This window comes from Hylobates moloch, unplaced genomic scaffold, assembly GCF_009828535.3.
Source record: "Hylobates moloch isolate HMO894 unplaced genomic scaffold, HMol_V3 SCAFFOLD_17, whole genome shotgun sequence".
Lineage (NCBI taxonomy): Eukaryota > Metazoa > Chordata > Mammalia > Primates > Hylobatidae > Hylobates > Hylobates moloch.
In genome coordinates, this window is record NW_026652292.1 from 26,395,084 (window position 1) to 26,420,181 (window position 25,098).

Genomic DNA, 25,098 nt, shown 5'->3' on the forward strand with positions numbered 1-25,098 from the left:
TTAAATGAATTTATGTAATGCTGAATTGCTCATTCAAATGTAGTATTCAATTTTATGAATCATATATGTTTGGCTAACATCTAGAAAACTGCTCCAGCCTAGCGGCCCTCAGTGTGAAATTTAAGTGGTACTGTCTACGAATTCACAAGCTTCTTCTCTTAATATTTAAGTACTTCTAAAACTACAGATTTTTAACTCTATTATTTAAGAAGAATCAAGAATCTTAATATTAAGATTAAATATTAAGATAATCTCAAGCAGTAATAAGAGATGATAATAGCAAATATTATAAGATTATTACATGCTTACAAGGTAACCTATGTTGTTTTGAATGCTGTGGGTGTCATCTCAAATCATCTTCCCCAAATGTAAGTGTAATGGGTTTATATTTTTATGTTACATTTTTATTTTATTTTATAAATTTTACTTATATAGATGGTATTACGGATTTCCCCAGAGTCATATAAGGTTTTCTGCTCACTGGAAGGCTTTCCTTTCATCAGTGTCCTTCAGGGATATCCCAGAAAGGGGCTCTAGTGCTTCAGCTGTACACTTTCAGGAGTGCCAGCATGTCACATAGGACCAAGTGTAAACCAGGCTCAAGTCTCCTCTTCCTTTGTCAACTGGTCATAGGAAATTCCTAATGAAGCAATAGGTATGGGCTGGAAGAGAAAACAACGCAAGAGAGGGAGGGGACATGGGTCAATTTTCTACTTGTACACGCATCCTGCTTCTTCCTTCAGGGCCAGCTTGGGCCCTACCTCATGTATATCGCTTTGATTTGATAATGCGGTGTTGCTATGAATGCTCATATTTATGGCTTGACTCACCAGACCACACCCTATTCACGATGAGCGACTCAGGCTTCCGTCTGCACTGAGGCCTAGCAGCAAGCCAAAAACCGTTTTTCAAATGGAGAGCAGTTTTCTGCATAGGATGACAAGACTTTTCCCCCAAATTCTAAGGTCCTTCACTGTGATTCAACTATTGTGGGCTACCGGAAGCTCTAAACAGTGTTAGTCTCTTCTACTAACATTTCAAGTATCACTGGATCTGCTGGATCTTACAATCCAAGTTTTAAAGCATTTTGAATGACAGCCTGAGCCTGTTGCAGAGCCGTCTCTTTGTCTAACCCTCACTCAAAGTTTGCTTTTAGGGGGTTATGCAATAAATGGAGCAGAGTAAAACACTCAAATGAGGAATATATTGTCTCTAGAGTTCAAAGGGAATTACTAGGCATTTTTTTTCCCTCGTGTGTGTGTGTGTGAAAGAGAGTGTGTGTGTGTGTGAGAGAGAGAGTGTGTGTGTATGTGTGTATGTGTGTTAGAAGGGACCAGAGGCAACAACCTATCATTTGCATTAAAAGGAATATCGCAACATTGTCCACACTAATGAACCCCAACACATTTTGGTGAAGTAAAAGTCCCCTCAATTTTTGTAGGATTTATTTCTCACCTTCTGACATACAAACTTCATATGAATTTGTCTAGAGGTAGTTGCTATTTTCTGCTTACCAAGTCCAATCAGTATAATACCATCAAAGAAAAGGATCCATGTTAAGTCTTCTGAAAGGGAAAACTGATCAAGGTCTCTACAGACTAAATTATTACAAAGGGCTGTAGAGTTTATATCCCCTTGGGGGGTTGGTCTTGCCACCTTAAGAAACAAATAAGCAACAACAACAACCAAAAATAAATAACAGCGTCTTGTGGTATTTACCAAGAGATAAAAAGAAAAGAAAAGCATTTGCAAGATGAATAGTTGTATGTCAGTAACTGGGGACATGTTTTCCAAACAACAAATTCCACATCTGGAACAGAAGCTGCACTTAGAGTCACCTGAGTAAATTCACAATAATTCACTGTCTTTCTTCAGGATCAATTTCTTTTCTGCACAGGCCAAATAGGCAAGTTAAATAGGTAAGTTGAAAATATTGTGGGAATAACCACCTCTGCATCTTTCAAGTCCTTAATGCACTAGTTTCTATAATCCATTCAGGAATGTGGTATTGCTTTTCACTTACTGTTTCTTTTTTTTTTTTTTTCAGGCAGAGATAATTCTAGGAGGTCCCACACAGCATTTCCCACCATAGTAGCCCTATCTACACGTCTGGGAATGAAAGCGGTGCTTCTGCCAGTTGCTGAGTATGTTTGTTTCAATTATGCATTCTGAAACTGGGAAAATCATCACTTGATGGGTTTGGGGACCTAATCTAAAACTCCATTAATCACCTGACTTTCATAAGCCTTTATTCTGAGTACTGAATCACAGTAATGTCTCCAGGAATTAGTTATCAGTTCAGAACTAGTGTTCGGTAATCAATGAAAAGTCTGATTATTTCCTTTTCCCCAATGCACAGTCGCCCCACTCAATGGCTGTGAGTTAATTTGGAGAGGCTGGGAGAGATTACCACTCTAAATTTGTTTCGAGGACTCAAATCAGTCTTTTGTTCACTAGACCTAGAATTCTAATTAGGCAAACTAGTGAAGAATTCAGTATAGTATCTATCTATTTTCTAGGAACAGTATCATCAAACAACCATTGCTACAGGTCTCTCTATAGGTCAAACGATCCTGATTACTCCTTTGGCTCTGATGTTCATCACGGTAACAGCACCCACTACATCTTTGGTGATTAAGTGCCACCATTTGATGCTAACACCCTGGGATTCTATTATTCCCATTACAATTGGGGATTTTATCTCAGTGGGAACCCAGCAATTCTCACTGTAACTTCCCACTTACAAAGGAGATTAGAGACAGAATGCTTCAAAAAATTTGGGAGCTTCTCTCATAAATTTAATACTGACTGCTTTGGTGAAAAGAATGTCCCGGGGACCCCTCCAAAGGGAAGCAAGCCTTAATTGATACATCCACTGTAACATTTCATTTCCCTAAGCCTTTGGTTACATTCTTTAATAGAATACAAAGGCAATTTTAATTTTGTAATTTAGAGTTGACCATTTTCTTTGTGTAACTAGAAAGAGATACCTGTGGCTGAGGCTGGGTAATTTATAAAGAAAATAGACTTATTTGGCACAAAGTTCTGTGGGCTGTACAAGAAGCATAGTGTCAGCATCTGTTTTGGGTGAGGGTTTCTGGAAGCTTCCCCTCCTGGTGGAAGGTGAAGGGGTGGCGGCATCACAGGACCATATGGTGATAAAGGAAGGAAAAGAGAGAGGAGGGAGGTGGCAAGCTATTTTCAACAACTGGCTCTCGTGGGGGTGGGGACACTTGCGCATGAGTTAATAGAGCAAGAATTCACTAACTACCTCAAGGATGGCACCAAGCCATTCTTGAGGAATTCGCCCCCATGACTTAAATTCCTCACTTTAGGTCCCACCTCCAACTTTGGGAATCAAATTTTAACATCAGATATGGAAGGGATCAAATGTCCAAACAATATCACTCACCTTGTCCCCATGCAACAGACAACAACCCGAATGGTTAGAGCCCTTCTAATTCTCCAACTTACAAAATTTATTAATATGGGGTCCATTATTAGGAACCCATATTAATAAATTTAGGTTGAATCTACTTTAAATTCCTTCCACTTTAATCCCCCATTCTTAAAATCTATTTCTAAATATATTCTCCAGATTCTGTCTGTATAATTTGGCAAAATCATGTAATCCTGTTAGTGTGTAGTATATCTCGTTCTTTGGAGACTGCCTAGACTTGAGTGTAGTTATAGGTCTCAAAGCAAAGAGGTATGATGGAGTGTGATATGGTTTTGCTCTGTGTCCTCATCCAAATCTCATATAAAATTGGAATCCCCACGTGTCTAGGGAGCGAACTGATGGGAGGTGACTGGATCATGGGGTGGATTCCCCTCCCCTGCACTATCTTCTTATAGTGAGTGAATTCTCATGAGATCTGATGGTTTCTAAGTGTGGCAGTTTCCCCTTTGCTCTCTCTCTCCTGTCACCGTGTAAAACGTGGCTTGTTTTTCCTTTGTCTTCCACCATGATTGTAAATTTCCTGAGGCCTCCCCAGCCATGCAGAACTGTGAGTCAACTAAATCTTTTTTCTTTATAAGTCACCCAGTGTCAGGTAGTTCTTTATAGCAGTTTGAAAACAGACTAATACAGGGTGGGTGCTGAGGAGAATCAGCAGTGCCTTCTAAGGCAACTACCTCAGAAAAGGCCATTAGAGATTTATCAGGCAATCAAGGACTAACTTCTCCTGGCAAGGGTGGAGGGGTTGCATCTGTAGGCAAAAAAGACTTATCAGAATATGAAGGTGCAATAGCCCAGGCTCATTAGGACCTGCCCTTATGTTTCAATTCCAATTTGTGATATCCTATCCTTCTCAATCAATACACTCGCTTTAACAGAAGACACCCTGCCATGTTGAAAATAGAAATTATATTGTAATTTAGCCGCTAGAGAATTAGATTCCAGGTTTAGTTTTCAGAAATCTTAGCCCTCTAGTTATAGGATATGAGTTTCTGTCAGGGCTGAAATAGCTTCTATGTCATATATGTGGGGGTTGAGCTGGGAATTTTAGTCCCTGAGCTCCTTGTTTTCTTTTTCAACTTTGTCCAGCTCAATTAGGAACAACCAGTCAGGCTGGATGTGATGACTCATGCCTGTAATCCCAACATTTTGGGAGGCTGAGGCAGGCAGATCACTTAAACCCAGGAGTTCAAGACCAAGACCAGCCTGGGCAACATGGTAAAAAACTCTGTCTCAACAAAAATGTAAACAATTATCCAGGCATGGTGTTGCATGCATATAGTCCCAGCTACCTAGGTGGCTGAGGTCGGAGGATCTCTTGAGCCTGGGAGGTGGAGGCTGCAGTGTGTTGTGATTGCACCACTGCACTCCACCCTTCCAGCCTGGGTGACAGAGTGAGACGTTGTCAAAAAAAAAAAAAAAAAAAGCAGTCAGTTATACTCACTAGTTTCACTGGTTTGACAAAAATTTTCTTAAGGCACCAAATATGTGGCCACCCATCACCTCATAAGTATTTGGCTACGTGTAGCCAATGGATACTTTTAAGAATATTTTGGGTATCGCTATTGCCACAAAACACCGTACAAACTTTCTCTTTCACATTAAAATCAGGATCATTAGCACTTTCAAATCTAATCAGAAAAACCAGTTCTCACAAAGCGCCAATTCAAACCTCATCCTTAACATTTTCTTCATTTAGGACAACCCTCAGCCGGGTGCAGTGACTCACGCCTGTAATCCCAGCACTTTGGGAGGCCGAGGTTTGCAGATCACGAGGTCAGGAGATTGAGACCATCCTGGCCCACATGGTGAAATCCTGTCTCTACTAAAAATACAAAAAAAAAAAAAAAAAAAAAAAAAAAGAAAAATTAGCCGGACGTGGTGGCAGGCGCCTGTTATCCCAGCTCTCTGGAGGCTGAGGCAGGAAAATCACTTGAACCCAGAAGGCAGAGGTTGCAGTGAGCAGAGACAGCGTCACTGCACTCCAGCCTGGCGACAGAGCGAGACTCCGTCTCAAAAAACAAACAAAGAAACACATATACACACACACACACACACACACACACACACACACACAAAACTACTCTCAATACCAAAGTCTGTGTCTGTCAAGGTTCTCTAGGTCTATCAAGAGAAGTATACTAAGGTATTTATTGCAAGAAATGATTACATAATTGTGGGATCCGGGTAGGTGAGTCTAAAATCAATAGGTCATGAGGAAGAGGTTGTTTGATCTTCTGGAAATAGGTCGAAGCTGTTGCCCATAGGCAGAATTTCCTCTTCACTAGGGAAGTCCCAACTCTCCTTTTAAGACATTTTCGCCAATTGAATCGGGTTCATCCGGATTATCTAGGATAGTATTTCTTAAATAAACGGATTATGATTATCTGATTATGGAATGTAATCACATGTACAAAATATACCTTCACAGCAACACCTAAATTAGTATTTGATTGAATAACTGAGAATTTTAGCCTAGACAAGTTGATGCATCAAAATGACTATTACGTTAACCAAGAGGAATTGCATGTAATTTGTATTCAGAGGTAATTTTCTTCAGAAAATAAATAATACATATTCTCTGCTGAGAAGTTCAGGTTGTATCCTGTGAAAGATGAAGGGATGATAAAAAAAAAAAAAAAAAAACTTCAAGCAAGAAAATTGCCAAGATTTGAGCTCATTTTGTAATGATAACTCTGAGCCCTTTGTAGTTAATGCCAAGAGGCTTCTCTAATAAAAAGCCTAAAATATAAATGTTAGAACCATCAGAATAGAAGTTGTAGGAGGTGTAAACCATGGGAATGGGTAATAATCACTCATGAATCACATTTTAATTAAGATTATATTTAAAATCATTTCTTGAGTTCTTAGAATGTGTTTTAAACTATGTTAGGATTTAAAAATGCTAACTTGATAAAAATCCTGTTCTTGACGATAGAAGCTGACAGTGCAGTGGCACTAAACTTGGAAAGAGGAAACTGTGAATATAAAAAACTGAATATAAAGCGATTGAGATATGCATGGAGTAATGCAAGTGCAGCAGAGGGGTGTTGGTGTGCAGGGGACAAGGCAAGTTCCAGAAGCAAGACTAATACATTGAATAAGATAAGAGGGCCTGGGGCAGGAACACTCTTTTTAGGAAAATAGACAAAGTCAAAGAAACTGAAATTCAATATTTTGTTTGAATGCCCAGGGGAACTGAGAAAAACCTAGTAGGGAATAATGTTACAGAAACTAAGAAAGGCCTAGAATAAATTAATGGACCACAGTTTTAATAGCGCAGCAAGGTCAAGTGAGACAAGAACTGAAAGGAATTTATTATATTTTAAAAATAAGAGGAAATGGCCAGGTATGGTGGCTTACGCCTGTAATCCTAGTATCTTGGGAGGCTGAGGAGGGTGGATCACAAGGTTAGGAGTTCGAAACCAGCCTGGCCAATATGGTGAAATTCCATCTCTACTAAAAATACAAAAATTAGCCGGGTATGGTGTACGTGACTATAATCCCAGCTACTCAAGAGGGCAAAGCAGGAGAATTGCGGGAACCCAGGAGGCAGAGGTTGCAGTGATCCAAGATTGCACCACTGCACTCCAGCCTGGGCAACAGAGTGAGACTCCATCTCAAAAAATGAATGAATGAATGAATACATAAATCAATATATAAATAAATAGATGGTAATTTTTTAAGTGTGAAAACAGTTTTATTAGAAACATAAAGGGTGGAAGTTCTACTATAGTAGGTTGAGGAGTTAATGGGAGATCAGAAAAATGACTAATATTTGCAGACTCTAGAAACTTGGGTTTAAAACAAATTTATATTAGATGGTTAGAGGAGAATGGAGATAAGGGTTGTTGTTGTTTTGTTTATGGATGGTAATAGAGCACACTTTCGACTGGGGAAAATTAATGTAGTGGTTTGGAAGACATTAACAGGGCAATAAATGATCTGTTTTCCAGAACATAAGCACCAAAAGGAAAAAGACTTTCTATTTGTTTGGTTTGCTGTTGTGTCACATGCATAGTAGTTATTCAAAAATACTTGCAGAATGGATTAAACAAATCCTTAAAAGTAAGAGGTCTTCTAAGCTCAAAAGTGACTAATGGGGGAGAATTTTCATAATCACATAAGACGAGCATGATCATCCATATAAGAGAATGGACAAAAAATAATATTTGTAGTATTTATCCATTTGCTATATTCTGATCTACTTCTAATTTAATTTGACCCTACGCAATTATTTTATTTAAATATTATTTTCCCACAATCACAAAACCTAAAACAGGTTCAGAGAATTTAACAAACTGGAGAATCCAGAAATTTTAATCAAGGTTGCTCTGATTTTATAATCTTTGTACTAGATGATACATATACTCTATCTGGTATACTCTCTAATATTTTTTCTTTATTCTTTTAGGTGAAAACCATAAAATATATAATTGTTGTTATCAAAGTAAAATCAAATCATAATTGTGTCCACATCTTCTCTGGTTTTAAAGATATAACATATAATCACTCAGGTATATATATTAAATAATATTGAGTATCATGCTTCAGATGTTGATTCATCTCTCCCCTCCTCAAAGGAGCTTTCTCTGTTTTTCACACTAGGGTAGGTAATTCTCTTACATCTTCCATAGCACAATTTTGTAAAACAATTGTCTTAGATGAGAAACTAAGCTTCTCTGCCCTTGTGTCTTAAATCCAGTTTCCTTGAAAATTAAGCCAAGGCAAGGCTTAAGTGTAATTGATTTCTTCAGTAGGGCATTTGCAGAACATAGACAGTGATGGAGGCAGAGACTGAGGTGGGGAAAGATGCAAGTCAAATGCACTTGCTAGGGCTTCATTACAATTTGTGGAGAGTTTTAGCTAGTTGCTGCACAAGAGTGCTCTGTCTACCATGTAGATGTCTTCCAAGAGGCTATACAAAAATACTGTGTCTCCAAATTGTCCACTGTAGGAAATAGAAAAAAAAATCTGGTATTTCCCTTCCTGATCCTGTTGGTAGAGTTTCTCCAGGAGGAGTTCACCACCACCCCAACCATGCCAAAACACACCAGAGAGCATTACCTGGTCACTTCTGCAGCTTGTAGAGAAGCCAGATTTCATGTACTAAGTGTGCAGGTATTTCAAGTATTTAAACCAAAGTCCACACTCAGTTCTTTATGGCCTCAGATGATGTAATTAAGTGGACTTGCACAGTGGCCTTCATTGCTTATTCAGTGAAGAGACAGACAGAGAGAGAGAGCTCACAGGAGATAAGTGAGGTCCAGTGAAACCAAGGAAAGGAAAAACATACGCAGAAAACAATTTGCATCACTTGTTTCAAAAGCAGCTCTACTGTGTATTTCTCTGGGCAGAGAAAATAGGAGGGAGGGGGCGGATGAACAGACATATTATTTTTGCTGCAAAAGGAAGTATGCTACCAGCTTCCAGAAAACAAAAGCAATTAGCATATGCAATTACTATGTGAGGTATTATTTATAAATTTAGTGATAACTTTTCATGCTTCCTCATTAAAAAATAAGAAATGGATCTGAGGGGATGTAAAGATTATAAAAAAAACCTTTATTCTAAAATAATTTTCCTTCACAGAAACATTATTCTAAATTATTAGAATACTATAAGGAGATAACAAGTTAAAATTTTCTCTTTTGATGATGAGCTCAGTTCTAACCTATCTTCTTCAATGTTCTCTGGACAAAAACCTTAGAAAGCAGTGCAGCCGAGTCATAATTCATGAGAGAATATTAGTTATGCATTTGCCCTCAAGCATATTTATCTCGAAGGTAAGAATCCTGAGACTATAAGCACATTTTGTCCTGTTAATGAAATGAAAGAATCAGGATAATAAGAAATGAATATCATATCTTTACTTTTAATTGCACTAAATAAGTCTTTTTAAGTTTTTGCTCTTGTTCTATATAAATAAACCTTAAAACAATGCATTTTCATGCTTCTAGCTAACTTAAGAATTACCTGCACAAGATGGCTCTCCACACTTTTCTCATGTAGCAGACTCTGTGCTTTCTGATTTGAGGGAAGAGTTATGGGAAACAGAGACATGACAGCTGTCAGGTCCTTTGTCCAAATTTAATCAGGAATCAGCCAGAGAGGAATGTCCTAATCCATCAACACCTGCTTGGGATAAGCAGTAAACCCACTAGAGACAGAGCCAAATATAGTGATTTAATTAATTGAAAGGTGTTGGCAATTCATCAACATGTGGTGCTTCTGAGCAATTTCCAGTACCAACTAATGTAGAGCAGAATTTGTGCATAAGTGTCCCAAAGCTTTTTAATTTGTTATAATTTTTAAAATACCAGTTAATTTGAAAATATTTCAAAATACCAAGAAAAGATACAAAAGAATGTCATCTTGACTTTTTTTGTTTTAAATTGATATTTGCTATTTTTTATAAACTTTTAGATGGTACAATTTTATAAATATTCATAATCTAATGCAGAGTTATACTCCTGTATGAGTGACATTTTTACACAGCTAACCATGGTGCTGATTAAATTGATGTGTGGGTGTTCTAAGACAAGGCTATATTTGTCACTCTTGTTCTGAAATGCATATGTAATAGCCTAAAGACAATTATTTCACAATTAAATTACAAATCAAAGTCATCCTTTAGTCTTCTTTATTTTTTCTTGTATAGTAATTTGGCCTGAGTCATGTTAGATCAATCCACAATATTTCTTGCATCTCTTCCCTTGTTTCTGTACCCAGCAGCTATTCAAATCATTATTTAATGATTTGTTTCTCACACAAATCAACATATTAATCTCCCTCCTTTTCCCTGACCCTTGATCATTCTACACTCAGTCTAGCCAGTCTAGATTTTGTTATTTGGTTACTTTTTTCCAAATCTGTCTCCCCTAGTTTCAATAGACTAAAAATGCATACCTTAATTCCACATCTTTTTTTTTTTTTTTTTGAGGCGGAGTTTTGCTCTCGTTGCCCAGGCTGGAGTGCAACGACCTGATTTTGGCTCACCGCAACATCCACCTCCCAGGTTCAAGCAATTCTCTTGACTCAGCCTCCTGAGTAGCTGGGATTACAGGCATGTGCCACCATGCCTAGCTACTTTTGTATTTTTTAGTAGAGACTGGGTTTCTCCATGTTGGTCAGGCTGGTCTTGAACTCCTGACCTCAGGTGATTTGCCTGCCTTGGCCTCCCAAAGTGCTAGGATTACAGGTGTGAGCCACTGCACTGGGCCTCCAATTTCATATTTTTTTAAAAGACTATTCATATTTAAAAATTAATTTAAAATACTTTCTTCTGCAAAAATGCTTGCTTTCTTTTTTTTTTTTTTTTTTTTTTTTTTTTTGATACGGAGTCTCCCTCTGTTGCCCAGGCTGGAGTGCAGTGGCGCACCTTGGCTCACTGCACCTCCGCCTCCCGGGTTCAAGTGTTTCTCCTGCCTCAGCCTCCCAAGTAGCTAGGACTACAGGCGGGCACCACCACGCCCCAAAAATGCTTTCTTAATGCAATCAAACAGAATTGGCTGTCTTTGTGTTTTTTTTTTTTTTTTGAATTCTACATGGCAATATGGTCTTCCCTATGGTTTGTAGTTTCCATTTTTGTTTGTTTCATATATTTGCGTTTTCTATTGAAGGGGTGTGTGGGGATTTTAAATATATGTGCTTAATTGCATGACTTTCCATTACAAAGTCCTTTAAGACAAAAATTGTTTTGCTCTTTTAGCCTTTTGTTCTTATTTTTTTTTCTTTGTTGCTATTCAGCTTTAATTTTCTACAACCTAGCACTATCCATTGAACTATTTTATTAAATTATAAAACTCTTTAGGGCATATGCTTGCAAATTCAATTTAATTAAATTGACACAGTCTTTAAAATCTCTAAATATTGATCTCCAGGTTTGAAAACTATCTTTCTCTAAATAATATTTATGCCAGAATTTTGGGTAGCCAATTCATAGTCATGCTATCTTCAAATATCCTCACCTCATCAGCAAAATCTTTTGTTCTTCCAAATTTAGCTACTTATTTAAAAACTACATAATGTCTTTTTATCTTTTTTTCCCTTTTTCTAAGTAAGTTTACATAATGTCTTTTTTCTTTTTTCTAATAGATTTTTATCTATTTAAAAGCTCTGATTTTGGCCAGGTGCGGGTGGTTCATGCCTGCTATCCCAGCACTTTGGGAGGCCAAGGTGGGCAGATGATGAGGTCAGGAGTTCGAAGTCAGCCTGACCAACACGGTGAAACCCTGTCTCTACTAAAAATACAAAAATTAGCTGGGCTTGGTGGCACATGCCTGTAATCCCAGCTACTCAGGAGGCTAAGGCAGGAATCCTTTATTTCTTTGAAGAATAGACTTCCGTCCTTGTCAAATTCAGTTATTATTTACCTCATTTTCTTATCTCTGCCTTCCCTACCATCTCTTCCAGTGGCTTGCTTTCTTGAATATTCTCTGCTTTTCCTTCCCTATTGTCAGACTTTCCACACTCATTAACTCATTCCTGTAAATGTAAAAATACACTTTTTTTTCAAATAAATTATTATTTTTAGAAAAATTTAAGATTTAAGAAAAACTGAGAAGATAGTACAGAGGGTCCCATACACCTGGCACTCAGTGTCTTTTGTTTTTAACATAGCTGGTTAGTATGGCAGGTGTGTTACCGTTAATAAACCAATGTTGGTAAATTAGTATTAATAAAAGTTTATATTTTGTTCCAATTTTCTTAATTTGCACGTAAAACACCTTTTCAGTTCCAAGATCCTACTCAGGATATCATGTTACATTTCAGCATGAGGTCTCCTTAGGCGTCACTTGTCTGTGACATTTTCTCAGACTTTTATTATTTTATTATTTTGATGATGCTGACCAAGAAACAATGGTAAATTAGTTTATAAACTGCAGCTAGATTATAATTTGTCTTTTTTCTCATTATTAAACCAGAGTTATAGATTATAGGGAGAAAGACAACAAAAATAAAGTGCCATATCCATTATAGAATATCAAGGGTATACACTGTCAACATGAATTATAACTGTTGATGTTGACCTGATACCTAGCTGAAGTAATAGTTGTCAGCTTTCTCCTCTGAAAAGTTACTTGCCCTTTTTCTCTACCTTTTCTGTGAGTCCAAAATCTATGTGAATATTTGTTATTATTCTGTACATATTTTTCTCTTCCCCCAAGAGCTCCCCCATTTACTTATTCAATCATTTATTTATATCAGGATGGACCGATAGATATTTATTCTATACTTTGATTTCTAATCTGATACTACTTTATTTATTTTGATATTCAAATTTTCCATCATTGCTTATCAGGAGGTCATTCAGGTCCTATCTCCCTTTGCTGTCCATAACCCATCAATGTGCTGTAGTCGTTACCTCCTTCTGCCTTTTCGTTCTTTACCTCCTCTCCCTCCTCCTTCTACTTCTCTCTCTCTCAGCATTTTCTTACTTTGGCCACAAGATCTTCCATGCTCATCCTGTGTATTTCCCACCCTAATTCTAGAATCAGTCATTTCTCTAAGAAGCTTTGCTTCTGTTTATTGGAGAATGGTACGATAAACCAAGATATGGGCACTGGGTGTGCTAGTTACTAGTGAGGTGTCGTTGATTCTGAAATATCTCAGCTGACAGAGAACGAACATATATGTGTCTAGGCTAACCACATATCTATAAACATATCTGTGGGCATCTATGTACATCTCTGTTAAGCTAAGTAGGAGTTCATATGATGTCTTTAACTCTACCCCATGACCACAAGGGCAATTCTGGACTCCTCTTCCTTATCTGTAAATTCCCACTACAACTGGCTGGCTCCCGACATTCGTGATATATTTACTAAATTGTTCAATTCCAGTATACATGGATTGTAGTATCAGAATTTGTAATCCAGATCCTTGCAGGAAATACCTTTTATTAACTAGAGTACAGTGATTATGAACAGTTTTATTTTTTACCTTTACTTTTATAGATCCATCACATTTTTACTCATTTTGGTGAGCATCTTTTCCTCCCTAAGCCCCTTTAGTGAAGTTGCTTCATACATTCCTAATTAGGTTAAATTCTTTTGTCATATTGTGGATTTCATCCTGGAATTCCACTCTCCTACAAAATGACCCCATACATTTACATATTTGAAGGTTCACTCTTCTATGCCTTTGGAGAAATGTACAGTGTCATGCATCCACAATTAAAGTATCATGCAGAATAGTTTTATATCTCCCACCAAATCCCTATTCTTTATATATGAAACCCTCCGTTTTCCTCACAAAGCACTGAAAAACACTAATCTTTTGCTGTCTGCATGGTCTGCTATTTTCTTTCTTTCTTTTTTACTTTTTTTCTTGTTTTTTTTTGAGACGGAGTCTCGCTCTGTCACCCAGGCTGTAGTGCAGTGGTGCGGTCTCGATTCACTGCAGCCTCCACCTCAAATGATTCTCCTGCCTTAGCCTCCGGAATAGTTGGGATTACAGGCACCCGCCGGGCTAATTTTTGTATTTTTAGTAGAGATGGGGTTTCACCATGTTGGCCAGGATGATCTTGATCTCCTGACCTGTGATCCCCCCGGCTTGGCCTCCCAAAGTGCTGGGATTAAAGGCTGGAGCCACTGCACCCGGCCGGTTTTCCATTTTCATAATATCTTTTTTTTTTTTTTGGAGATGGAGTCTCGTTCTGTTGCCCAGGCTGGAGTGCAGTGGCACTATCTCGGCTCACTGCAAGCTCCGCCCCCCAGGTTCATACCATTCTCCTGCCTCAGCCTCCCCAGTAGCTGGGACTACAGGCACCCGCCACCACGCCCGGCTAACTTTTTTGTGTTTTTAGTAGAGACGGGGTTTCACCGTGTTAGCCGGGATGGTCTCGATCTCCTGACCTAGTGATCTGCTCACCTCAGCCTCCCAAAGTGCTGGGATTACAGGCGTGAGCCACCGCGCCCAGCCTAATGTCTTTTATTAGAACCATACATCATAGAGCATTTCAGACTACCTTCTTCACTAAGCAATGTTTAAGATTCATCTATGTCTTTCTGTGGCTTTATAACTCTAGTTTTTATGGTTGAACTACATTCCCTGGTATGGATGTACCATAGTTTGTTTATCCATACACATATTGAAGGACATCTTGGCTGTTTCTCATTTGGGACAGTTATTAATAAACTTTTCCTAAACATCACTGCCCAGGTTTCTCTGTGAACCTAAGTTTTCCAAACAGTTTGATAAATACCTACAAGTGCAATTGCTTGTTCTAAATAAGATTATATTTTGCTTTGTAAGACATTGGCCAACTGTCTTCCAAGTGGTTGTGTGATTTTGTATTCTCACCAGCAAGAAATGAGAATTTATATTGTTCTTCAGTAATTAGCATTGGCAGTTTTTTGAAACTTATTTACTCTAATAGGTTGTAATGGTATCTAATTGTGGTTTAACTTTAAATTGCCTAATGACAGATGATGTTAAACATCTTTTTATATTTTTGCCATTTGTATAAGTTATTTGATAATATCTAGAGATATTTTGTCTACTTTATTGAGTTATTTGTTTCCTAATTATTAAGTATAGGAGTTTTCTGTCTATTTTGGTTACAGACTGTTTATCAGTTATTTGATTTGTAAAGAGTTTCTCTCAGGCCAAGGCTTCTGTTTCCAACTCTAAACATTCCTTTTGTGAAGTAGAAGTTTTTACTTTTATTAAAATTCAACTTACCAATTTTTCTTTTCTGGGTATTTTTGCTATTGTGTCTAAAAATTCATCACTAAATCCAAGCTCACTTAGATTGAGGGAGGAGACCACCCCTCATATTGTCATAGGCCCAATTTCTGCCTCCAAAGAAAGAAGAAGTAAAAACTAAAAGGCAGAAATGGAATCCACAGGCAGATAGCCCGGCACTGCACCCTGGGCGTGGTAGTTAAAAATCAACCCCTAACCTAACTGCTTGTGTTATCTATAGATTTTAGACATTGTATGGAAAAGCGTTGTGAAAATCCCTGTCCTGTTCTGTTCCCATCTAATTACCAGTCCATGCAGCCCCCAGTCCTTACCCCCTGCTTGCTCAATTGATCACGACCCTTTCAAGTGGACCCCCTTAGAGTTGTAAGCCTTAAAAGGGACAGGAATTGCTCACTCAGGGAGCATGGTTTTTGGAGACGTGAGTCTGCCGATACTCCCAGGTGAATAAAGCCCTTTCCTTCTACAACTTGGTGTCTCAGGGGTTCTTGTCTGTGGCTCGTCCTGCTACATTTTGCTCCTATGTTTTCTTCTAGAAGTTTTAAGGTGTCATGTGTTACCTTCAGATCTAAGATCCATTTTAAGTTAATTTTTTATCATATGATTGCCTGTGTATAGGAAAATAATTTACATTAGTATATCAACCTTGTGTCCTACTACCTTGATTTATTTATTAGTTCCAAATGTTTTATTTTCCATTTTTACTTATTATATTGACTATCACATTGTCTTTGAACAAAGACAGCTTTATTGCTTCCTTTACAATCTGTCTACTATTTATTTCCTTTTCTTATTATATTGTACAAGTTCAGTTGTCTAGCACAACATTGAATAGAAAGGGTGAAATAAAACACCTTTGCCTTTTTCCCAGTCCTAGATGAAAAGCATTTCTACTATTAAGTATAATACTAGCTGTAGGTTCTTTCTAAAGTTGAGGAAGCTACCTTGTATTGCTGGTTTATGAGGGCTTTTATCATGAATGGGTACTAGGTTATGTAAAAGGCTCTTTCTGCATCCATTGATATGACAATATTTTTATTCTTCTTAGGCTCTTGATATGGTGAATTATATGAACAGATTTTTGAATAAGGAATCTGCCTTACATACCTGGGACAAATCCCACTTGATTGTGGTGCATAATTCTTTTTATACATTTTTTAAATTCAATTTGCTAACATTTTGTTGAGCAACTGTGGATCTGTATTCCTGAGAATTATCAGTCTGAAATTTTCTTCGCTTACAATGTCTTAATCTGATTTTGATAGTCGAATAATTGTGACCTCTAAAATGACTTATAAAATATGACTTGTTCATCTATAATCTAGAATAAATTGTTAGAAAATGTAACTTTTTTCTTAAATTGTTCATAGAATTCACCAGTGAAGCCATTCGAACCTGGTGCTTTTATTATTTTTTGAAATGTTATTAGTTGTAGATTAAATATCTTGAGTGAACATATTTATTCAGATTATCTATTTCTCCTTGTGGGAGTTTTGGGAGTTTGTGCTTTTCAAATAATTGGTATATTTAATATATAACATTTATGAGCATAGAATTATTCATAGTGCTCATTTATTATACTTTTAATGTCATTAGTGAGGTGTACATTGAAGGAGTCTGTCTCATTTGTGATATTGGTAATTTGTAGCTGCTCTCTCTCTCTTTAATCCTTTGTCAGACTGGTTAAAGGTTTATCAAATTTGTCTACCTTTTCATAGAACTTGCCTTTCATTGTGTTAATTTTTTTGTCATTGTTTTTAATTTATTGTTCTCTGCTCTAATTTGTATCATTTTTTTCTTTCTGTTTGCTATAAGCTTAAATTGTTATGTTTTCACTAGCGTTTTGAAAGTGAAATAAATTGCTATATTATTGAGTTAAGAAATTTTTTTCTAATATAGGCATTTAATGAAATGGATTTCTCTCTAGGCACTGTTTTCTCTGCATCCCACAAAGTTCGATAAGTTAGATTTTTATTCTTACTTATTTCCAACTTTAAAATATTTCTTGTGAGACTTTTTCCTGGACTTCTGCATTACTTAGAAGTATGATGCTTAGTCTCCAGTTATTTGTGGATTTTCCTGCTATATTTATATTACTGATTCCTGGTTTAATTCATTATGGTCTGTGTACATTGTATAATTTTATAGTTTTAAATTTGTTAAGGTGTGCTTTATGGCCCAGAATGTGATCCATCTTGGTGAATGTTTTATGTTAGCTTGAGAAGAATATATATTCTGTTGTTGTTCCATGAAGTATTCTATAAATGCCAATACAATTACGTTAATTGATAGTCAATACTCATTTTCTGCCCACTTGTTCTATTAATTACTGAAAAAGAGATGTTGAAATCTCTAACTATACAGGTCAATTAGTCCATTTTTTTCTTGCACTTTTTTTTTCAAATTATGTTCATCACTTCTATCAGTTGATACCCTGTTGTTAGATGCATATATTGTAGATTGCTAGGTCTTCATGGAAAATTGACCACATTATGATTATGTCACTATTTCTTTATTCCTGATGACTGTTCTTGATCTGAGGTCCACTTTGTCTGAAATTAATGGAGCAACTACTGCTTTTTAAATTAGTCATCATATTATGATATCTTTCTATATCCCTTTTCTCCTTTCCTAAAAAATTCCTTATAGTTAAAGTGGGTTTTACAGACAACATATAATTAAGTCTAAATTTCATCCGCTCTGGGAAACTTTCTAATTAGTTTCTTTAACTTATTTATACTTAATGTACTTAAATAAATATGAGATACATAGCTAGGTATGTATACAGAAATATAGATATGAACAGATAGATAGATAGATAGATACATCAACCATATTTGTAAGGTTACATATAATTCTGTTTTTCTTCTCTCTTAGCATATTAAGTATATTGCTTTATAAAGATAATTTCAGGAATTTCAATATTTTAAACTATTCTGTATTCCTTTAAATAACACTCTACTGCTTTACTTATAGTATATATAACACAATATTACATCTATGTAACACAGTATGTCCATTTTCTATTTCCCATCCTTTGTGACATCGCTGTCATCCACTTACTGTGCTATAATCATCCAAAATATCATTGTTATTATTATTAGTTTAAATATTTATCTTTTAGTCAGTTAACAATAATTTTAAATATTTTTTAAATTTATTCCTCCTCTGATATTCTTTCTTTACGTAGATACTAGAATTTTACTAATATCAAATCTTTTCTGGCTGAGGAAAATTCTTTAATAGTTCTTGCAGCACAGGTCTTTTGCTGATGAATTCCCCCAATTTCAGTTTTCTGAGAAAGTTTTTATTTCTACTTCACTTTTGAATAATAATTTTAGTAGTTAGAGAATTCTAGGTTGACTTTTAAAAAATGTTTAACATATTAAATATTGTAGTTTTCTTTTTTCTAGCTTGCAAATTTTCTGTCATGAAGCCGGAGATTTCAAATTTCTCTAGTGTCTTTTGGTTTCCACTCTTAACTTCTCTAAGTTTTCCTTTCAAGAGTTCGTGTCTTGAGGCCCTTTTGTCTATAATCCACTATTATTATACTAGAGCCTTGTTAGTGTCGTGCTAATATGTGATGAATGGTGAAAGAATATGCCTGTTAAATCTGTCTTTCAATGGGTTTATGCTTCTTGTCTGTAACCTTCACAAGTGCTTCTCCTTGTAACTTTCTCCTCATTCCCACCTCAGATGAGGCAAAAAGTATACATATCTCCTACATACAGATAGCAGCATGGTAAATTTTAGTATAGTACATTAGAACTTATGATTCTAACTTTTGAAAGTAGAGTGTTACTATCTATAGTAACTACCATCTGCAGTCAGATGGTAGTTGGGGTAGGAGTCACCTTAAAGATTTCTTTAATGTTATGCCTGATTACGAATTATGGTAATAAGCTGGGTCCTCAGCAGAGACCATTGGTTAAATTATATAAATGTGACCTCTACCTATAACCAGGAATTTCTTGTAGTGTGATGACCTGGTTTGAAGGTCAAGGATATCACATTTTCTTACCTAGTCTTAGAAGTCATGGAGCATCCCTTCAACCATATTACGTTTCTAATAATTGGGTGACTAACTCAATCCTATATTTAGTAGGAAGGAAATTAGATTCTAACTCTTAAAAGAAGTATCAAATAATTTGTGTATTTATTTTAAATGCTCCATACATACTTTACACTCCATTTTGTGTATATATTAGCTCAGAACATCTAAATTAACCCAATAATGTCCTCTAGAATCTTCTATTTCCTATCTATTGCATGATGCTATCAATGTTCCCCAAATTCTTTTATGTTCCCTCATGCTCTGTTGTAACACAAAATGGATCACTGATTAGTCATACACTTAATATGAATAGTTCACATTTGTTTATAGATTTCTTCTCCGTTTATTAACGACCTTTTTTGTTTGTGCTTAAATCTAAGGGCAAATACGGATTTCCTGTACTTCTATATTCCCAAAGAATTGCTGATTTAATGTAATTTTATTTTAGTACTTCACTTCATTGTCTCTTGGCTGCTTAGCTTTCTTTTCTACTTCAAATTTCAGTTCTGTATTCACCAGGATATCCCTCAAAAGAAAATTGTAAATCAGGGTCACGCTACTTGGCACTTAATAGGACACACACACACATACATACACACATTCTCACCTGACTGTTTTGTTTATATGGTCTTCTTCCTTGACATTGTAATACATATAGACATCATCGTTTTGTAATTATTTTAATACTTATCTATAGTATTTCATATCTGCCATAGTGTTGAATATATATAATGAGATATACTCAAGAAAAATTCCCTGTCATATATGAATAACAAAAACAAAATGGCACAAATATTCTGTAGGATGGTAATACATATTTTTATTTTATAAAATTTTAATGACTTTAATGAGAAATAATTTTCATAATATATAATTTACCTAATTAAAATCTTCAACTCAATGGTTGTTAGTATATTCACAGAATTGAGCAACCATCACCCACAATAAATTTTAGAACAATTTAACAACCTCCAAAGAAAACTCCTTACCCATTAGTTGTTATTCAAAAATTACCCAAACTTCCTAGTCTTGAGCAAACATCAATCTTCCTGTTTCTATAGATTTGCCTATTCTGCATTTTTTTTTTATTTTGAGAGGGAGTCTTGCTGTGTAGCTTAGCCTGGAGTGTAGTGGCACAATCTTGGCTCACTGCAACCTCCGGTTCAAGCAATTCTTCCACCTCAGCCTCCCGAGTAGCTGAAATTACAGGCGTGCGCTACCAGGCCTGGCCAATTTTTGTATTTTTAGTAGCAACAGGGTTTCACCATGTTGGCCAGGCTGGTCTCAAACTCAGGTGATCCACCTACCTCGGCCTCCCAAAGTGCTGGGTTTATAGGGTGTGAGCCACCATACCTGGCCTGAATATTTTATGTAAGTAAAATTATACAATAAGTGATCTTTGGAGGTCTGACTTCCTTCATTTAGCATACTGTTTTCAAGATTCATCTCTGTTGCAGCATGTGTCAGCGTTTCATTTTCATGTCTTGATAATATTAAATTCCTAGTAACTTTTATAAACAATTTAAAGTCTATTTTTGACTGAAATTATTATAGTAACCCAGTCTTCCTTATTGTTGCATGATAAAGCTTGCTCCATCCTTTTACCTTTAACTTAATTGCATTTTTTTTATTTAAAGTGTTTCCATTAGAAATCAGAGTTGGATCTTGTTTTTATTGCCAAGTGTATCAATCTCTGTCTTTTATAATTATCAAATGACTTTAGCCATTTTCTTTACTTTCTGTGTGTATTTGAATTACTGTCTTGAGTCACTTGATTTCAACCTGAAGTATATCCTTTACTATTTATTCTAAAGCCAATCTAATAGCAGCAAAAGCTGTGTGTTTTTTTGTTTTGTTTTGTTTTGTTTTGTTTTTGAGACAGAGTCTTACTCTGTCACCCAGGCTGGAGTGCAATGGTGTGGTCTCAGCTCACTGTAACCTCTGCCTTCCAGGTTCAAGTGATTCTCCTGCCTCAGCCTCCTGAGTAGCTGGGATTACAGGTGCCGCCACCACACCTCGCTAATTTTTGTATTTTTAGTAGAGATGGGGTTTCACCATATTGGCCAGGCTGGTCTCGAACTGATGACCTTGTGATCTGCCCAGCTCAGCCTCCCAAAGTGCTGGGATTATAGGTGTGAGCCACCGTGCCTGCCAAAATCTCTGTTTGTTAAAATGTTTCTAGTGATGTCCTTTTTCTCTTTATTTTTGAAAGATAGTTTTATGCAGAAAAGATACTTGATAGTCTTAACTTTCTTTGCTATAAATGTATACTCAATGATTTCTAGACTCCATTGTTTTTCCTGCTAAGAAGTTAGGTGTTATTTTATTAGGGTTTCCTTATACCTGAAGAGTGATTTTTCTGTGTTGTTTTCGGGACATTGTCTTTAGCTTTCTATATTTTTACTATGCTGTGTCTGGGCGAGACAACCCTTTGGCTTTTCCTACTTAGCATTTTTTTTTATCTTCTTTGGTGTATAAATTAATGTTTGCATCATAATTTTGTAAGTTTTGCTCTATAATTCTTCAAATTTTTTTCTGCTTTTTATCTCCCTCTTGTCCTTTGTGCTTCTATGATGTGTATGTTGGTGTATTTCTCTGGAACTCTCTTCACTTATCTTCATTCTTTTCTCCTGTCATCTTTAGATTGTATAACCTACATTGATCGATTTATGCCTTTTGCTTAATCTTTTATTTCATTTCATTTTATTTTTTGAGACAGAGTCTCGCTCTGTTCCCAGGCTGGAGTGCAGTTGCACTATCTCGGCTCACAGCAATCTCTACCTCCTGGGTTCAAATGATTCTCCTGACTCAGCCTCCCAAGTAGCTGGGACTACAGGTGCACGACACCATGCCCAGCTAATTTTTGTATTTTTAATAGAGACAGGGTTTCACCATGTTGGCCAGGATGGTCTTGATCCCTTGACCTTGTGATCTGCCAGCTGTGGCCTCCCAAAGTGCTGGGATTACAGGCGTGAGCCACTGCACCCGACCAACATTTTATTTTTTTATTGTATGGTCAAATCTGCCAGTTGAGCCCCTCTAGCTAATTGTTAGCTACTATGCTTTATAATTCCAGAATTTCTATTCATTCCTTTTTGTAATTTCAATTTTTCTCATTGATATAATGCATTTGATATGAGATTGTCATCATATCTTTCTTTTTCTTTTAAGCATAGTGTCATTTAGTTCTTTGAAAATTTACAATAGCTATTTTGCTTTTGTCTGTTGAGTTGAGATTGGGGCCCCATTAAGGACAGATTTTGCTTTATTTCATAGGTATACATTGCTCTTTCTTGTTTATCTGCATATCTCATAATTTGTCATTAGAGATTTAATATTTTAGATAACATATTACAGTAATTGCACATTCTATTACCACTTCCCATCTTGCTCCTCATCTAGGGCTTGTTGTGGTTGCTATTGCCTACTTCATTTGTTTAGTGACTTGGGTGGAAAATTTTAGTTAAGCATATTTCCCAAGCAGGGTGCCCACTCTGATGCCATCTTCAGAGATCATAGCCTGGACTTGCACACGGCCACTTTGGGATAATGTTGGGGCTCACAGGTCTGTTTTTGAAAGTATACTGTGATATTTCTGTAAATCTACCTACCTCTGTTGGTATCACATGCAGCTATAGTTTTCATTAGTTGTCAACAGGCTTCTCTCTTGTTTTTCACAATGTCCTCAGACAGAAATTGTTCCACAGTCTGAACAAAATTTTGGTGCCTCTTTGTGGGTCTTCCGTCATGCTAGTCTTTGAGGTTTGTTCTGACTCAATGAGGAACTGTTATTAGCAATCTCTTTCCCCAGTTCTCAGTTATCTCTGGTAAACCTTTATTTTATATCAAGTTTAGATTGTTACCTTATGGAGTTATCAGTCTATTCTCAATTTTTTTTTATTACTATTGTGTTCTAGAGTGTAATTGGGCTTATTTTTCCCCAACTCTGTCCCAAATAACATCAGTTCTTTGGGGTTCCCCCTGTGCAAATACTCTGCTAATTTTCCATATCAAGACACAGATACAGTGACTCACTTCTCTTGGCGTGAGACTTCTTCTTATAAGTGGGATCCTAGTTAAGGTACTAGCTTATGATCTTTAAGGCTTACCTCTCCAAGCCTGTAACCTCAATCCTACTATGAGCTACAGGAGATCTGTTTGTGTCTTCATATACTCAGCCGGCCATGCCTAAAACGAAACTTCTACCCTACAGGTGGGGCTAGCTGGAAGAAGAGAGTCCAGGCCTTTTCAGCTGTTCTTGCCTTAATGAGAACTTCTGCCAAATGAAGTGATGGTAAATAAAAAAGGCTGATGGTTTGTTTCTTGGAGGAGATCTTTACCTCATGACTCATTGCTGGGAGAACAGGAAGTCCTGTGTTCTCGGATACGCTTGCAAAAGTGGAAAATTCTGCATGCTGAGCTTGTGAGCAGGAAGAGTGGGTCATGGCTCAAATGCCATAGATTCACTATTCTTAGCAAGATTTGACCGACTTGCTTGAATAAATGCTCGTTTTATATTTGCTGTATTCCATTAGGGTAATTTCTAGAGATTTATAAACGGCAAGCTTATAAATTTACCATTTTCACTAGTTATGCTGTTTCACTAGAGAATGTGTCTGCAGTGATATATGCCACCATTCTAGAAGTTATAAAGCTCTCATAGAAATGCGTTGAAATAGTTTACTTGTAAGGGCATCTGTTGATTTTCAAACGCAATGTAAGCATAGATTTTCCACTTTTCTTTTATTTCTGCATCTATACATGGACAGCTGGTACTCTCAATTCCGCAAGAGATGGAACGAAGGCTACTCTATGACTCTCTGGATAATGGTACCATATTCGTGTGTTGACTCTTTCAACTTTCCTCTTTAGTACTTTGTGAAAAGAAAACTGTAATTTTAAAGAACTTTTCATTCCCCTAGGATAAAGGATGTAAATGGCCCCCAGTGAATATAAAGAATAAGTATATGATGATAGTTTAGTTTCTGAAAAATGAAGAAAAGAATACTATTTCAGTGAGTGAGTCCTTTTATCAAAATATCAAATAATTGACTTTCTGGCACTATCTTCATTCTTTCTAGTATCTCAAGGTAAATCTACAAAAAATGATGTCTATTTAGTTTACTGGATCCTATGTATAAAATGTAATGACTAACTCTTTGTATCTCCAGCAGAGTTAAATCATAGGGTGAAATTTTGTGCTATATAAACCTAGAAGACATAAATCTAGTCACTTTATTGCACAGATTGGTAAACTGAGGTTCACAAAGACTAACTATTTTGCCCATGGTGACATAAATGGTTACTAACTGAAAATATGAGCTCATGAATCTGGGCTGTTTTCTTCCCACTACATCACTCTGCTTTACCAAAAATGTAGAACCACTTCTCTTTCCAAAGAACAAAATAATTCTGTTATTGTTGTCTTTTAGAAAATATATAGGTGACACTTGGTGTAATTTATGGGCTCCAGGTAGTTATCCACCAGTGAGCAAAAAGAACCGTATAGCTTCATATGATTACACACAGAGTGATCAATAGCTACTGGTTACTTTTTTTTTCACTTTTATTGCCTTGAGTATTACTGAAGAAGTCAAAATGTTATAATTTATTAGAAGCAGAGAAGGAACACTTTATTCTGCATCTCTTGGTAGTTTCTGATGTTATACTATATTACTATGATAGGTGAGTTTGGAGGAAGTTTTAGAAGGAGCAAAATTAAGTGCCCATATGACACTAATATTCTTTTTAGGGAATCCAGAGGTAAGAACTTGCCTATAGCTATATTTTTCTCATAGGTTTATCTGAAAAGGCAGGGAGGCATAGCAGAGACTGTCCTAAAATAAGTAAGTTATATAATTGATTAAATTATTTATTG

The 25,098-nt window shown here is 36.4% G+C and overlaps 1 long non-coding RNA gene across 2 annotated transcripts in view; it reads right to left on the reverse strand.

The window, feature by feature from the left end:
• Positions 1–382: 382 nt before the first annotated feature.
• Positions 383–25,098, reverse strand: part of LOC131381674 (uncharacterized) — a 54,840-nt gene continuing 30,124 nt past the window's right edge. The window contains exons 4-5 of one of the 2 annotated variants that reach the window (XR_009210556.1): positions 9,434–9,617; positions 383–662 (exon numbers count right to left, since the gene is read on the reverse strand). This is a non-coding gene — a long non-coding RNA (uncharacterized LOC131381674). Of the gene's footprint in view, positions 663–9,433; positions 9,618–24,084; positions 24,206–25,098 lie in introns of those variants that run through there. The other variant, XR_009210557.1, reaches the window with a different exon arrangement.